Source organism: Rhineura floridana, chromosome 8 (genome assembly GCF_030035675.1).
Source record: "Rhineura floridana isolate rRhiFlo1 chromosome 8, rRhiFlo1.hap2, whole genome shotgun sequence".
NCBI lineage: Eukaryota > Metazoa > Chordata > Lepidosauria > Squamata > Rhineuridae > Rhineura > Rhineura floridana.
In genome coordinates this window covers 17,987,826-18,006,218 of record NC_084487.1, presented here as the reverse complement: position 1 = coordinate 18,006,218, position 18,393 = coordinate 17,987,826, and the positions used below count along the sequence as shown (strand labels likewise).

The 18,393-nt window shown below is 42.0% G+C and overlaps 1 protein-coding gene across 2 annotated transcripts in view; it reads right to left on the bottom strand.

Moving 5' to 3' along the window:
• SLCO1A2 (solute carrier organic anion transporter family member 1A2) overlaps window positions 1-13,200 on the bottom strand; it is a 51,724-nt gene extending 38,524 nt beyond the window's left edge. Inside the window, exon 1 of one of the 2 annotated variants that reach the window (XM_061638433.1) lies at window positions 13,104-13,200. The gene's annotated coding sequence lies outside the window, so the exon portion shown is untranslated. Of the gene's footprint in view, window positions 1-40; window positions 147-13,103 lie in introns of those variants that run through there. The other variant, XM_061638434.1, reaches the window with a different exon arrangement.
• Between the last annotated feature and the right edge of the window lie 5,193 nt (window positions 13,201-18,393).

Genomic DNA, 18,393 nt, shown 5'->3' with positions numbered 1-18,393 from the left:
CCTCCTCCTCCTCTCCTCCCCATCCCCTTTGGTCATTCACCTGTCTTAAGCATGATTGCAGGAGAATAAATCCCACTGAACTCAATACGCATGCAAATGATCAATCCATTCTCAGCAAACTTGCACAGGATCCCAGTTCTTACATCCTGGATTAAAAAGCAGAGGAATTCACTAATAGGTAAAAAACCTTGCAGTTTAAGAACATACCAATAGCCCACAGATATTTCTATCCAACTTATTCATCCTAGAAATCTGTGTCAAATTTATTTTTTATTAATTTCAAATACTTTTTATTGGTCAATGTCATGTGATCGTGAAGACAGCCTTTTGTGTTTCAAATTGGAGGTTATGTTCTATTTCTCTTTTGGGTGCATTAACAGTTGAATCTGAAACGGAAATTTGCATTTCCTGCATCTGCTTGGTCTCTGTGGTTGGCATGACTGTGCAACCAAACTATTTCACCTTTGCACATGCTCCGCTGTTTGCTAGTGTAATCCTTTACTCTCTAAAGAAAATTTAAATGTTCCATTTGCAACACACATGCGCATGGAATGATTTTACTTTAACCCTTAACTCTCCTTCTTGACAGAGTCAGAACCCTGTGATGATCTAGATCAGGTGCAGGGCACCTGTGGCCCTCCAGATATTCCAGAACTACAACTCCCATGATCCCTGGCCATTGGCCGTGTCTGCTGGGGCTGACTGGTGTTATAGTTCAGCAACATCTGGAGTACACCTTATCTAGTTCGAAAAATAGTCTGGCTCTATATAAGGCAGCTTTCTTTGTCAGGAATTTTCATCCAATTTCTATTGAATTCGTAATTTGGCAAGCAAATTGTGAACTACTATTGGTTCTGTTCACCCATCACTAATATTGACATGATACTGCCACTCCGTGCAGATGCAGAGAGAGAGAGAGAAGGATGCATCTACCCTAGTGCTGAAACTACTCCATTTTCCCCATGTGTCGACCCTACAGAGACTTACTTTAAAAAGATAATTTCAATCCTTTATTCTGGATATACACTTTGTTTTGTTCCTCCACTCATATACAAAGCCCACATACCTCTCTGGACTCAGGTAATACATTTAATATGCTCTATTTTGGGGGGTGGGGTGGGAGGAACAATAAACGATTTATTCTGTTATTTACTTCTGGGAAGCTGGAGTAATGGAGTCTACCAGCTATTCTTTTGTTGTGCGGCACTCGAGGAGGGAAGGGGGGCGGGGAAAGGAGGATAGCTTCATTTCAGGTTAGGCCAGGCTCAATTACATCCGTTGAAAAGAACCAGGATGGCTTTAGGCCCACCTGAAAAGGATGTGAGATGGCATCCCATCCCCACAATTAGGATAATTGCCTCTAATGGTCAGCTGGAGGTTGGGAGTTGGTTGGCAATCTCTCCACTGTGTTTCAATGATGAGATATATATCAGAGCTTGGGAAGAAAAGGCACACACACACCAGGAAAGAGGAGGGGAGGTGTACATGTCTTTGGGGGGTATTAAAAACAGTCATTTCCAGTTCTGTAGAAACTGAGGAGAAAGAGGGGGTTGAAGGCACCTTGAGACTGCAGGGTCTTTCTGACTCGCGGAAGTGGATCTGCTGTTTTGGAGGAGAGAGTGCTGCTGGTCTCCAAGTATTTTATTTCATTTTTCATATACAGTGCATTTAAATAGCCTAAATGGGTAAACAGAGACCAAGCTATTTCCATCCAGGTAATGTCTCAGCTGGTTTATCAGCCAAATTGATAAAACACACTTTGAGGCAGAGAAGTCACTTGAGCTTCTAATGACAATGTTGGATCAATAAGCACGCCCGGACTGCAAAGGGTATCCTTTAGGGTGGGGAGGTATTTTTTTTCAGACCAGTGGCCACATTCCCTCACAAGCAACCTTCCGAGGGCCACATGCCAATGGTGGGCAGAGCAAATGCAAAAGTGGGTGGAGCAAATGGCAGCCATGCAAAAGTCAGAGGTGTCACATGCACACACACACACCCTCCCTCCCTCCCGGCAGGCAAGAGGCAATATCACAGAGGGTGTGGCCTTTGGAAGGGGATGTATTCTGGGGAGAGTCCTTAGGGCCAAATAGAGTGGCTTGGAGGGTAGCATTTGGCCCCCAGGCCTGTGGTTCCCCTTCCCAGCTTTAGGAAGAGTGAAACATAGGGTTGCCAGGTCCAGGGCCTGAGACTGATCCTGTATCTTTAGGAGAAGAGAAAGTCAGCCAAGTGCAGGTGTTCTTGCAACACTGTAATGGGAAAAACCACAAGGTGGAATTCTCCCTTCCCCCTGCACAACTTTTAAAGATACAGAAGGCCTCTTGGTTGCCAGGCCCAGCCTCCAAGAGGTCTTCTGTGTCTTTAAAAGTTGTGCAGGGGGAAGGGAGAATTCTACCTTGTGGTTTTTCCCATTACAGTGTTGCAAGAACACCTGCACTTGGCTGACCTTCTCTTCTCCTAATGATACAGGATCAATCTCAGGCCCTGGACCTGGCAACCCTGGTAAAACACCATCTTGAAAAGGCTGAGCACCTTTCACTTGGGTGGATGAACCATCAGCCAACAGTACCTCTGTCTTCTTTAGATATGTCTCTGCTTTTTCATCCTACTTCAGCCTTCCCCAACCAAGTGTCCTCCAGGTGTTGTTGAACTCCAACTCTCATTATCTATAGCCAGCATGACAAATGGTCAGAGATGATGGGAGTTGGGGTCCAAAACATCTTGAGGGGATGGGGAAGGCTTCTTGGTGTACATATTTGAAAACAAATGCAGATATTACAAAACTTCATAAGTTGCCACTACTCTTTTCCAAAGGAAGCTAAATCCAAGTGATGCTGACCCTGGAACTTCTGACCATTCAGGGAACTAAGAGGCAAGCAACAAATGTTATGCTCAGTGGAAACCTTCAAAAAATCTCTCACATGATACGCTCAGTAACTGTGGGACATAGAGGAAGGATCTACATCAGGTGTGGGAACCTTTGGCTTCAACTATAGGTCCCCAGGTGTTTTTGGCCACAACTCCCATCATCCCCAGCCAGCTTAGCCAGTGCTCAAGGGATCATGGGAGGTATAGTCCAACAACATCTGGGGACCCAAAGGTGAAGAACACTGCTCTAGATATTGCTGAACTACAACTCCCATCATCCTTGGCCATTGGTCATAATTGCTGAAGCTTATGAGAGTTGTAGTTCAGCAATACCTGGAAGGCTAAAGAGTCTCCACACCTGATCTACGGCAGTGCTGTCTCAAGTCTTTTCAGTGCCTGCTGCAGAGGCCAAATGACCCTTACCTAAGGCCACACTTTTTAAAACTTTTGTTGCACTATTCAGACGCCAGTTCCTGCCTTCATCTACCCCAGGGAAGGGGAACCTGTGGTTCTCTAGATGCTGTTAGAGTCCAGCTCCCATCTGCCACAGCCAGTACGGCCAAAGATTAGGGATGATAGGAGCCACAGACCTGGAACATCCAGAGAGCCACAGGTTCCCTGTCCCTGATCTATATCCCTCCCTGATGATGCCATAAGGCACGTCGCTTCACCCTGCATAGCTACCACATGGAAATGTGCTTGGGAGGGGAGAATGTTTTCCAATTCAGTCCACTGTCATCCTTGAACCAGGGAAGGGGGTGTATCTCCATAGTGGCAAATTTGGAAGTGCAGGGTCCCTTCATAATAGTCACAGCCACGCCCCCCTCAGCCATGCCCCCTTCTAAGATTATATAGCCTTCCAAGATTATTAGAGTAATCTGGCCAGGCTTGAATACTGCTTTATTCTTCTCTGTCACTGTCATCATTTGACTGTCCTTTCTCACTGTCAGGTATATTGATTGAATTACTGAGTTCATTGTCTACACGTTTATCTCTTGCTGCTGCCAAACTGCTTGATGATGTAGATGGGATGCAATCATCAGGATTCAGAGTCTCTTCTTCTGCAATTACAGAATTCTCACTCTGCACAACTTGGCTTTTTGAAGTAGGAACTAATAGGAACTCTGATTGGCTTCAATCAGCAGGAAACAACAAGGAAGCAAGTTAGAAGACTCTTCTCAGTGGCTAACACATTCCCTTTTCATGGTGATTGGCCCGTAAAATGCGGGAGACATAGGGACCCTCCTGGGACCTGGCTCCCAGAAATGTAAGGGGTCTAAGACCCTCCAAGACCCTGGATGACTACACCCCTGATTTTCAGAGGTTGAAGGATTGTCATGGGAGGAAGAATTTGCCTTGGAATTTTCTTTTTGCCAACCCCATCTTCAGAGTCCCTGACAATGTATATAATAGCCAAGGAGTTGGCAGACCTTAAGATTCTCTGATCTACTTTGCTTCCTAGAACCCCAAGATTTTCAGTGCCAGAGCTGGGCTGAAGTCCCATTTTTCTTGCACAAAATTCCACTCCTGGTTAGTTTTCTTCATTTCAGCAGCCAAATTTAGGTGAGGAAAGTCATTCTTGCTGTTTTTATTTTTGAGAATTCAAACGTGTTTTTTTTAAAAAATCTTGCAGTTGTTAAACAACCGGGAGTCAGAAAACCTACTGCAAATCTCAGTGTACAATGCTATGATTCTCCGATTCTATGACAATATCTTTGTGGTATGTAAGGTCCTTTGCCGCATACAAGCCCTCCTTACAGACACACCTTACGACTGGCATTTTGCTGGTTAGCTGGAAGTGTCCTCAAATCTACACACTGAGTACTGTTATTTGGAGGTGCTTGCTATTCCTTAAGGAAAGGTTTAGGTGCAACATGGAAGATATCTCATCCCCTACTACCCATCCACATTGCAGCTTTAGTTATAAAAGTCTAATTGTCGGAGCATATGGTTCGCAAGTCCTGCTAGCTCTATGCCAAGAAAGGCTTTAAAAGTGCATCAGGTTTTTCTGAACTTTTGGTTATACAATGATTTTGAATATTTCTTCAGGCCATTTAACGGAGCTGTTGTTTTAGAACACTTGTATGGTGCTGCTCCTTTTAATCACTTGATCTTTTAGTTCAAAGAAAGCCAGCAAAAACAAAAAACTAGAGAACAGCCATGCTACAGTCTAAATTTGACAGCATGTAGCTTGCTAGCGGCAGGTAGCCTCAAGGCGCTTTTTTTGGCATCAGAATCTTGAGAATCCCAACATTATTTTAATTGAGAAAGTAGGTTTCTACCCCTCATGGCTGCAAGATAAATATGAAAATGTAATGGCATATATTTCCTGTGCCAAACAAACTGCCCATCTGTGCACTAACCCCAAACCCTGATTAACTGTTTATTTTTAACATTCCCGTCAGATTTTCTCCCCATTTACAACAATGATCATCTTCCCTCCCATTCCTTTCCTCACTCTAATAACCTCATACCTTTATTGCCCCCATACCTCAGTGATCCTGCAAATGGCAAAGCAGTTGGCCTCTCTCCTGAAATTTAACACATACTGGAGTTCCCTCTGGGCTAAAGGCAGTGTTGTCTGGAGCACTGAAATGATCGTTTATGAAAGAGACAAAACCAGGGCAAAGCAGAGAAAAGAACAGGACTGAATGTGCTACTTTGTCAGAAGAAGTCTGTGCAACTTTTGTTTTATTCAACAGGAACTTGCTGAGCGAGAGAGAAACACAGGGGACTTGAGCCAAAATGAACAAGCCAGGAAACTACTGCCCTGGTTAAAGATGTGGTCCCATTCCCATCTATAGCTCTCCTCTCTACGCATTCCAGACAATAAACTTGGAAGAACTAAGTTGGATCACCCACCTTGATGCTATCGTTCATCTTGGCTTCAGTTTCCATATTGACCAGGATCGAACCACACGCTACCTGTATGCCTTCCCTGCTCTGGTAGTTCAGCTTGTAACAACACTGGGTCCTGGGTAATTCCCTAAACAATGTTAATCCTTGCAGGTCTTTGATTACCTTGAGTTCTGGCCAGTCGACTGGCATTAACCCTCTAGCAAGAGCTTCTGGAGGGTGGAGCTGGTATGTGCGTGGATGGTGGGAGGTGTAGCTGGACTCCTTGACTGAAGTGTGAGGTTTGCTTTTTGCTTTTTTGCTTCCCCAGGTACAGTGCTTAAAGCTTGTGCCTTGTGGCCAACATAAGGATGCAAGCCAAAGGGCGAGAGCAAAAGAGGTCTTGATCTGCGGCTCTCAGCCGAGGGCAAGCAGCCAGAGCAGAAGACAAAGGACATAAATGGTGTGTCGATCCAGGCAGGATGTATATGGAGATGCAGGAGAATAACAAAATAGCTCTAGCACGGTAGTGGCACTTCAGTTTTGGTACAGCTGCCTTCGGGAGGCATGGATGGCCACGCTGTTGATGGGAGTTCACTTTTTGATTGAAATTTAACCGTTTTCTCTAGCTTTTGGTGGTTATGGTTAGATTGTTTTGGAGCATTGATTTTGTGGTTTTACTGTTGATGTATTATGGTTTTATATTGTGGTTCTGTTACTGAGATTGACATCTGCTGATACTTCATTATGTCAATTGTGATTTGATTTGTAATCTGTAAGGTTACTAGCCACGATGGCTATGGTCTACCTCCACTGTTGGTGGCACCATACCTCTGCATACCAGTTGCTGGAAACCACAGAGGAGGAGAGTGCTCTTATGCTCAGATCCTGCTTGTGGACTTCCCATGGGCATCTGGCTGGCCACTATGAGAGCAGGATGCTGGACTAGATATGCCATTGGTCTGCTCCAGCATCTTCTGTTGTTTTTACGTTCTTAATTTGTTTTGTAATTTGCAAGGATGTTACTTTTTTTTGTATGTAAACCGCTTTGAAGTCACTCATAACAAAAGTGGTGTATAAGCTCAAATAAATAAAATAATTAAAAATCCTAACAGGATCTGAAATGTCACAGTCTCATTAATGGCAAAATGTGGACAGTGATACTGAAAATATGAATACAGGATTTTCTAGATGTCCTGCTTAATTGAACATTCACCCTGAATTGCTTGCACAAAGCTCAAGAGTGGTAGGCCAGGGGTAACCAGTATGGTACCCACCATACGCTGTTGGACTACAATTCCCACCAGCCTCAGCCAGCATGGCCATGGTCAGGGATGATAGGAGACCAATATGTAGGTACCAACTGGAAGGTACCATGTTGGGTTAGAATATGGCCCCTTCCAGACATCCTTTTTATTGTGCATTCATGATTGTTTGTTGTACATGATCCCACTTTCAATACTGTTTGTGCCTGCAAAAGTTGCAGGGTAAACATTAGGGATGGGATCCACATTTCAGTGCAGGTTCGATTTTCACTCCATCGAACGTCCTTCCAGTACCTCAATGTTTGCTATTTGCGATAAATACCGATTTGGTTTTTTCCCTGCAAAAGTATTGGTTTTCCATAGATTTTTTAAAAATATTGATATTTTCCTCAAAATGTCAATATTCATATTGATATCTTGCAGGAAATATCAGTATGAATATTGATATTTTGAGGGAAATATTGATATTACTATCAATATTTCTGAGGCAATTTTTTTTTAAAAAAAATTGCTTCAGACACAGAAAACAGCTAGAAAAACCCCCTATCCATGAGGACAAAAAATAAAATAAAATAAATAGGAAATTGTGAAATTTGAGCACATCGCTAGTACACATACTGGTGTTTCCAATTGGTGTATGTCCTGTATCTTCCTGATGAAATCCTGAAAATGTTCATACCACAAATGCTCTGGGTTTTTTGTCACATTTTTGTTGCACTATAGTGCAAGAGTGCTCCTCCAGATAACAATAATGCGGTAACAGTGGTATGTGTGAATGATATATGGATAGTCCAGTATAAATCCATCACTATCATGCTATCATTATGTTAATGGAATGTTGCTGAACACACCTGCAAAAAACCCCACCAGTTATCAAGGGCTCTATGTCTGGTCTTTATTGGGCATTCATTCTTCTTTGTTTATAGTGTGGTTATATGACAATGCACATTCATTCTGATTTGCTTGCAGGATATTTACACGTCTTCCAGTTAACCATTCATGCATCCCACACTTATCAATGCATTTCCCTGTGACTTTCTAAATGGCAAAACGTCAATTTCTTTTTTTAAAACTAGATTTATTGCACTAGGGCAACTGAGGGCCGCATTATTTCATGGGTGACCTTCCAGGAGCCGTATGCTAGCAGTGGGTAAAAATAATGAAATAAATAAAAATATCAAATATACAAAAAAAATAATAAAAATACATGAAATACTACTACTACTACTAAAAGAAATAATATAGGAATTCTACTAATAACAACAATAAATCACCAGCAGTTTACATTACGGATACAATAACCATCAGTACTTGCATATTGAGTTAAGCATATGAGTTAATACAGTATAAACCCTCCAGATGTCCCAATAGGTATTTGAAATATAAGTCTCTTAGCTACCATAAGGGCTCAAAAAATCCACTTTTTTTATCCTGTTGTTAACCCCCATACTACAGGAATATAATTGAAAAGTGCATGGATATATCAAGGATTTTGCCAGTACAAAATTAATACGGGTAACAATTTCAGACAAGCCCACATCTTATGCCTCAACGAGGCATTCTCAGTGTTACACCTCCAACATCTGTACTGGACAATGCCTTCCTATACCAATGTTGTGGAGTCCAATATACTCAAAATATTAATTTTTGCTGAATCAGTCTCCCAGGTACGTGGGTGTACATAGGAACTAGTAGTCTAGTGACAAATTCAGAAGTGCAGGGTCCTTTCATATTAGTCACAGCCACGCCCCCTTTTTTTGCTGCTGGGTTGAGAATTAGATCCCTGTTAATGCCTTCTACCACCACCACAAATATCCAATCAGCATAGCAGGGGAGAGCATTAGCTACTGAGAAGAGTCTTCTCAGGGGCTCTTTTATCTCCTTTCACACAAATTGGCTCCAATCAGCAAGAAAAGATGAGGAAGTATGTTAGAAGACTCTTTTCAGTGGCTAACACACTCCCCTTTCATACTGATTATCTCACAGGATGCTGAAGACATGGGGACCCTGCTGGGACGCTGCTCCCAAAAAAGTAAAGGGTCTAAGACTCCCTGAGACCCTGGATGACTACACCCCTGATAGGAACATAGGAAACTGCCTTGTACCATGTCAGATCATTTGTCCATCTAGCTCCCCATGAATTTCTAGATTTTCAAACTGGGGATATTCCAAGCTCTACCTGGCCATGCCAGGGATTGAACCTGGGACCTTCTGCATGCAAGGCAAATGCTCTTTCACTGAGCTACAGCCCTTCCGGCAGGGTAGGATCCAGTGCTTGGAATGACCTAGTTCTGCTGAACAAAGTTCACTGAACTAGTTCAAAATCTCTGAATTATATCTGAAATTGCTGGGTGAAGTAAATGAACTTCCTAGGCATGGGCATGATCACAGTGTTTATTACAGAAAATTTCATTTCATGATTTAATATGTATTTGGGCCCCCTTTCAAAAGATTCAGTTATTCCTTACAGCAGTTTGGGAGATGCTAAAGCCCTCCAAGCAGTCGGTCCATAAATAGATATCAACAGGGGCTGCAATTGAAAATATTGCATTTAGCACTCACCGCCTGATGATATGCAGTTTAGGAAACTGCAAAAAATCTCTATCTATTCCTGTCATCTGATCTAATCTATAAATTCCACAACAAACCATTTCTTCAAATCTGGATTATCCCATAAAGTTAATTCAGCATGAGCATATGGATCAAATTATAACTGTTGAGACAGTATATGTCACTGAAATTGAATGTAGTACACACACTTTCCTTTTTACAAACCTAGTACCCAATGCTACCCATACAAAAAAAGGGGGGGAGTGTTAAGTAAACCGCTACTAAAATTATCCATGCTGGAGTATTTATAGATAAAGAGACATGCCAATCATTTATGTGCACTAAAAGATATATCTTATGGCATAGACTAATGTCTGGAAAATTAAATCTTCCTTCCAGTATAGATAACTGCATTCTTTTAACTGATAAATGAAATGGAAATTGCCCCAAATAAACTTCCAAAATAGCACATTGATCTTTTGAAAATATGCTTGGAATCTATATAGAGAAATATCATGCATCACATACCTCATTTGTGGCAGGAAATTCATCTTAAGTGTATTAACCTTAGCCCAAATACTAAATATGAGTAATGTTCATTTTTCCAAATCACTGGAGATTATCAACCTATTTAAACTTATTTTAATCATTTAATCAAAATACCTAGATATGTTATGACCTCTGGGCACCAGTGAAATCACCAGAGTACCATACAAAGCAGGCAATTAACAATTGCCCACTGCCATTAATTCAGATTTTGACCAATTAATTGTATACCCTGAAATTCTACCAAACTTATCGTTATATCAAGTATGGGTGTTTCAGGTCTCCTAACAAAAAAAAGAGCAAAGCATCTGTGTACAAAGCTAGTTCAAATTCCATGTGCTCATGAACAAAACCATAATTCTTCCTGTTCTGTTTAATTGTGCATGCTAGTGGTTCCAAACATAGATCAAATATCAACGGAGAAAGAGAGCAGTCATGACAATAGACACTGTTGCTGTTTCACCAACAGTATTTTGGTTTGTGGTTTTGTTCACTGATAGGGTCATTGATTGATTTGTTGTACTGAACTGTTTTTAATCAACAAAGTAAGGAAATGGTGTTCATATTCATTAGAGACCAAAACGATTGCCAACCTTGCCTCTCAACATCCATAATGAAGAATTATGCATTACACAAACTCTGCACTTTCCCGGTCCATAAAAAGTGCAGGGGCAGTACTTCAGGATTTACAGCATAATTCCGTACATGTCTACTGGGGAATAAGCCCCACTTAGCTCAGTGGGACATACTCCCAGTTAAGTGTATATAGGATTGCAATGTCAGTTTCCTTTGGATGAAAGAGTACTGGTGACTTGTCTTCTGTGTTAGTGAAATCCCATAGAAATTTAAGGTTTATGTTTCAGACACAGCGTTTTGAAGCCCAAAAACAAGAGAGAGAGAAACTTTGATTTACTGCAGGAAGATAAGGAATCTGCATTATCCAATTGGTGCATGTAGTCACTATAAAACTTTAGAAGGAGCAGCTGGCAAAGGAAAATACAGAAAAGAAACCTCTATCAATGATTGCTGTTGATGGAAATTAGTTGGTTGGCGCATGTGGGAAAGGGACATCCTCCCACTTGGATCCTCCAATTTCTCTGAGCCTCTACTGTTGATCTGTCAGTTGAATACCTTGGAATATGTAATCAGTCAGTTGAATATCTTGGAAACTCTAATGTCAACTGGTAGCTCCAGCTTCCCTATTTTATAACCCACCCTTCCTCCAGATCAGAGCATTAGAACCTATTCCTGTGACAGCAATTTGTTTATACTGTTTTTAATACTGAACGTTAAATAGTTGTAATTTGCCTTGGGACCTAATGGTGAAGGGCAGGTAATAAACTGAAATACTACTACTACTACTACTACTAATAATAATAATAATAATAATAATAACAACAATAATAATAACAGTAATATAGATAAAACACAGCTAAAATCCACAAAATGATTAAAAATCAAATATACATAAAGCAATAATCATTAAACAGATAAAATTAGTAAAATGGTAAAAACAAATATAGGAAACTATATGTAGATTATCACTACTTATACTTGATCAGCTCCACCTTCATATGTTGCAATTTAACAGGATATCAGTTTCATTAACTCTTTTGTTTTCTGCTCTAAAACGAGGACTAGGTTTTTCAGGGGCCCATGACATGCCTTCCATGCCACTGTTGTCCCCCCCCCATCCCATCCATTTGGGTAGGTTTCAAGCAATCATGGCTCTTCTTTCCCACACTCCTGCCCCTCCATCTAAGTTCATTTTGGACAGATGGGCAGGACCTCCCTGCAAATGAGAGCAGGGAAGAAGAGAATGCGGTGTGATAGATGATGGGCAAACCTGTCAATTTAGGCTTCTCTCATATTTCCACATTTTTTGGGAAAAGTCTTCATGAAAATTCATCAGCATTTTAGTGCAAATGTTTCCTGATACAGTATATACTTCTTGTTGTTGTTATGTGCCTTCAAGTCGATTACGACTTATGGCGACCCTATGAATCAGCGACATCCAAGAGCATCTGTCATGAACCACCCTGCTCATATCTTGTCAGTTCAGGTCTGTGGCTTCCTTTATGGAATCAATCCATCTCTTGTTTGGTCTTCCTCTTTTTCTAGTCCCTTCTGTTTTTCCTAGCATTAGTGTCTTTCTAGTGAATCATGTCTTCTCATGATGTGTCCAAAGTATGATAACCTCAGTTTCATCATTTTAGCTTCTAGTGACAACAGTATATACTTATTTGAATGCAAATGTTGGTCTATGACTGCAATAAAACTTATTCATTCATTCATTCATTCATTCATTATTTGCATGCAATTCCACTGAATATATGAATTTTTGCAAAGCACTTTTTCCTAATATAATGAAATTTTGTACATTATTTTCATGAATATACATTTTAATGCACACTTTACCCCAGTATATATGTTTTTCTACACATTACTCTGTTGAAGGACAGTACTGTAAAAATCAGAGAAGTGCAGATTTTGAAGGATAGTTGTGTTTCAGTTCTGGTACTGTTTCACAAAGGGCAAACTGGACATATTCATCTTTAAATGCACACTGAACCAAAATTCTCCACCATCTCTAGTGATAGCACAGGTGGGGCACAGGGGGTGACAAAGAGGCTGGCAGGTCCTTGGCAGTCGCCCAACTGTACTACCTGATGTTGCTGAGAACATCTAGAGCAGCAGAGACAATCACCATGAACTTCACTTTTTCTGGAACCCACATGAGGATCTCAAGATACACAGCAGCCTGAAGATTTTGCATTGCAGTCCAAACTATTCAAATAAAATTTATAATCAGCCTTGTAGATAAACCTTTAACAGCAGCTTGGCATGAGGGCATATAGGAGGGGATCATGTCAATCTTCACAACTTGACAAGCTGCTTCATTTGCCAATTTCTTCACACCAAGTGACAGCTAAAGTCACAAAAACTGTGCTTTTTTTCCTGCTCGGTCGGCAACTACACTCCAATATTAAAGTACACCCACACTGAAGAGCATTAGCAAAAGAAATCTTGTCATTTACTTACTGAGTTTGTTGTGAAGTTTAGGAAGTGTGGAATGGTGTCTCTTGATTTTGACTTTGATCTTTTTATTTCCCAATATGTTGAAAATTAACTAGCATACAGTGGCCATTATATGATTTGCTTCTGTCAAATATTTGCAGCCTCACCTTTTAACTTGCTTTGCTCTGGTCAAAGAAATTATTCTGCTGTGGTTTGTTATACTGAGGCTTCAATACTTCTACAATTGACTAATACATTTCAGGTGTGCACAAATAGCTATCTGTGTGTCATCACTTAGAGCCTTCTTCACACATCATGAATTTCCTGCATCAGCAGTGACTGGAATAGATGACGTTAGAAGTCCCTTCCAATCCTGTGATCCTGCATAACTGTGAATAAGGTTGCCAGACTGCAACCTGAACATGCCATGTTCCAAATGGCCTGGGGAGAGTCCCAAATATCATTCAGAGCAGCCTGGAAGGTCAGATTTGGCCCCCAGTCCTGAGGTTCCCCATCCATGAATTAGTCCAAGACCTATTTGGCGCATGATTTCCAAGAACTATATGGATGGGGAATGGGTGTGTGTTAGGGTTACCTGGCCCAGCCTCCAAGAGGTCTTCTGTATCTTTAAAAGTAGTGCGGGGGGAAGGGAGAATTCCACCTTGTGGTTCTTCCCATTACAGTGTTGCAAGAACACCTGCACTTGGCTGACTTTCTCTTCTCCTAAAGATACAGGATCAGTCTCAGGCCATGAACCTGGCAACCCTAAGTGTATCTCATTCCAGGGCAGATTTGAAGCACATGCACTCAACCATGCACAGAACCTTCCTTCAGGCCTTCAGTTTCAATGTGCAAAGCTTGGGTGTGAAGCCATTGGGGCAGTGCAAGCAGGCCCACTCCCCTTACCTGTTAAAAAGCACAGGACCAAGGAAATCACCACTCAAAAAAGTGGCAATCCAAACCACTAAACTCGCAACCCACCCACCCCAAAAGCAACAAATTGCCCAGCTATCATGAGGGTCCTGCAACCATGCCTTGATCTGTAGTGACGAGCAGGCAGACATATGGACCACCAGCAGATCAAGTGGCTGTTTAAACACAGCTCCAGTGGCTGGATGGAAAACTGGCTGACAAAGAGCATCAGTGAACGGTGTTAAATGTACAAAGTTTGTCAAGCCTGTTGCTTGCCAGAAAGGAATAGCAACTAAGTAAACAAAATGTTAAGGATTTTAACAGAGGTGCCCCATGAGGACATTCCCTTTTATGTGAACTCTTGCATGTTTGATCACCCAGCCTGATCTGCATGTACACAATGTTTCTAGTGGTTAGGAATTTGTACTGGTTACATTTTTTAAATCAATGGTCAATGCTGATGCACGACACTGACACAAAATTTGATATGTGATGTCAGTTGTTTTTCTTTGAAAATGTGTGGTAGCTGCTTTCATATTTGTCTTTTATCAACAAGGGCCCACTTCCCCAATTTGGGGTGGGCAAATCTGTTAATTTGTTTTCTCCTAGTTTCTCATTATTTCAGTCTTAAGTTCAGTTTCCCGCATTTCCACATCACTTTGTTCCTGCTGTTGTTTTGATTTTAAATGTAAGCAGGTGGATATCTTCTGGTCTAGAGATAAATTTGTTAAGACATCTCATTACAAAAACCTCTATCTCTGAATGTTAGGAAACATCAAATGTTCTGGGTGTCTAACTAGCTTTCTTGTTCAGCTGCCTTTTAAAAAAAACTGTATCCAAAAAACAAAAAACCCTAACTAAGCCTTTACTTTGAGGTTTGAAAGGGATCTGTGTGTGTTTCTATTATGGGATCTGCTGGATCGTCTGTTCCAAGGCATATTGTGTGTCATTAAAAAGGTTCATGAACAAACGTGTGGCAGTTTGACTGACAGTTCAAAGGCTTCAGTGCCTCTCTTGAGTCCTCTTCTCCTGAAAATGCCATTAACGATGTGATTCATCAAGCAATGCTTTATATAACCTGATAGCACTTCCATTTGGTTATCCATCAAGTACCATTTCTTGAAGTGGGGCACCAATGCTGTCCGTGGGCAGAAATTGTCAATTGTTTCTGGTTAGATCTAAGTAATAGAAAAGGGAATTGTCTTTTTTTAAAAGGGGGGTGCTTTATATGCTGGTAGTGGGCCAGGAGGCCCCTTTACCTGATGTATCAGCTGTTTTAGCTGCTATTTTTAGAAAGCTACAGGGGAGGCAAAGACCCTCCATGGCGCAGAGAGGTAAGCGGCAGTAATGCAGCCGAAGCTCTGCTCATGGCCGGAGTTCGATTCCAACGGAAGGAGGAAGTCGAATCTCCGGTAGAAGGGGTCGAGGTCCACTCAGCCTTCCATCCATCCATGGTCGGTAAAATGAGTACCTGGCATATGCTGGGGAATAAAGAAAGGCCGGGGAAGGAACTGGCAATCCCACCCCATATATACGGTCTGCCTAGTAAACGTCACAAGACGTCACCCTAAGAGTTGGAAACGACTTGCACTATAAGTGCGGGGACACCTTTACTTACAGGGAGGCATGATTAGCTAAAATTGGGTGGCTTGTGGACACCTTCTAAGGGTGCCACAAGAATTGAGCAGGGGTCGTCATATAAGTGAGCACACTTGCTTAAATTCTTGTGAATCAAACAGTAGCCCTGAATTACATCCACACTCCCCACACTCCGCCACCTGATACACTATCCCCTTCCCTCAAGGTGCAAAGAACACACCACGGAAGCCATGGATGTGGAGAGGTTCTTTGAAATCCCACCAAACTTCTCCTCCTTCAACTGGCCGCAAAGTGAAAACACTGCGGCCACAGTGATGGACAGGGTGTGGACTAACAAGCCGAACTTCTGTTCACACATTTCAGGGAAGCTGATTGGAAGCGCGTCCAAAGCCTGGTTCATAGCACTGCACATAGCTCTTTGCAAGCCCTGACAATAAGCTGATTAGCGGGGCTTGCAGAGAATTGCTGGGAGCTTTGAAGTCCTGACAATCAGCTGATTTGGGGGGGTCTTCAAAGTGCCATGCAGTGCTTGCAGAAAGTTCTACACAGGGCTCTCTTGCAAGCACTGGTGACCAACTGATCATTGGTACTTGCAGAGAGCCCTGTATGGCATGTTGAAGCCCCAATAATAAATGGATTGTTGGGGTTTCCAAGTGCTGAGCTCCACACAGGGCAAAGATAGATCACCTGACATTATGTGATTGACAGGTGGCTGGCCCCATCCAGCTGTGCAACTTGGCCCACAGGAGTAGGGGAAATAAGGATATAGCCCACCTGCAGATCCAGTTCCCTACCTCTGGTCTACACTGACCGGCAGCAGCTCTCCAGGGTTTCAGACAAGAGTCCTTTCCCAGCCCTACCTAGAGATGCCAGAGATTGATCCTGGGACCTTCTGTTTGCCAAGCCTGGACTCTACCACTGGGCTATGGAACTGCTGCTGAAAGGTCAGGTGGCTGATGTGGCAAGGAGTCCCTTTGCCCAGCTCCAGCTGGCACACTAGTTGTTCCCTTTCCTAGAGATGGTGAATCTGGCCACAGTGATCCATCTTGTTTAGAGTACTGTATCATGTTCCACATGGGGCTGTCCCTGGTGAATGTTTGGAAACTACAGTAGTGCAAAATATGGTGGCCAGGTTGCTTTTGGGCGTGCACTTTGTTTACCATATTACACCATTCTTGTTCCAGTTTGTTTCCATGCTCAGTTCACGATGCTAGCTTGTACCTATAAATCTATAACTGGTTTGGGGCCAGGACTGCCTCCTCCCTTATGAACCTGTCCATAGTTTGACATCTACTGCATATCTGACCACCAACAGTAGCTAGACAGGTGAGAACACAGGACAGGACCTTTTCTGTAGCAACAGCCCAACTATGGAACGCTCTCTCTAAGGAGGTTGCATTGGCTTAATCTCCTTTAGCATTGGGGGAACCCTTTTTTGTCCTCCATAGCTAGAGCTGATTTGAAATGCCATTAATTTTGCTTCCCATTTTTAAAAGTTCATCCCCACCTCTTCTTCTTAATCTACTTGTCATAGTATTGTTTTAAAGCAGAGGTAGCCAACTTGGTGCCCTGCAGTTATTTTGGACTACAAACCCCATCATCCCTGGCTATTCATCATGCCAGGGTCACTCCAGTGATGGGAGCTGTGATCCACAACTTCTGGAGGGCACCACACTGGCTATCCCTGTTTTTAAAGCAATGGTGGCTAACCTGTAGTCCTCCAGAAGGTGCTCAACTACAAGTCCCATCATCCCTGACCATCGACCATGATTTCTGGGACTGAAGGGAGTTGGAGTCTACCAACATATAGAGGGCCACAGTTCAGCTGTCCCTCTTTTCAAACGTTTTAGGCTGAAGTTTTAAAACCATAGGTCACCTTGGAGGCCTTTGAGGGGCTAAAATGTGACTAGGAAATAATAGTATAAACAGACAAACATAGTGATGCTGCCATGGTCACTATCCTGGTTGCATCTTCTGTTTCCAAGTTTAGCCACCTTGCTGCTAACGGCTCATCTAATTTCCCTCTTTCTAGCAAACATCCCCCTTGTTTTCCTGACATCTTTTAATGACTCCCTTTCCTCCATATTTGGTTGGTGGCCCTTTGTTCCTTAAACTGGCCCAGCTGTAACTAGGGATGGGAGAATCTGTCAGTTTTGGTCTCTCTCCAGCTCTCCTTCTTCCAGTCTTAAGTTCAGCTCTACACATTTCCACGCCAGTTTGTGATCTCAAAAGAGAATATACACATTTTTTGTATGCAATTTTGCCTAATCCTTTTTTGCAAAACAGTTTGTCCTCATGTACTTTTAATGTTATTTTCATCAATATCTTCATTTGTATGCACACTTTACCCCAGTGTATGCATGTCTGAATGCACTGTTTGGCTAGAGAAATGCATTGCAAAATTCAGAGGTGTGAATTTCAAAAGTTGGCTCTGTTTCGGTTCTCATATTGTTTCCAGAAAGTGCAAATTAAATAGGTTTGCCATTAAATGTGATCTGAATTGAATTTCTCCTCCACCCCTAACTGTAACTAAGCTGCCGATCTGATTTGAATTGCTTGCTTAACTAGTAATTTTTCATTCTGTAACACTTGCTGCATATTAATCAATATTTTCCATTGTGTAATAGAACTAAACATTCTTGCATTCTGGCATGCTGTCTGAATATTAATTCGTCTCCCTCACTTCCCCAATACACTAGCATAAAGCGTGTTCTCCTTATGGTACACTAAACATCTAAAGACTTCATAGGGTGTGATCAAGTTCATGTGTACACAAGCATGTACATGTACATGTATGATCAAA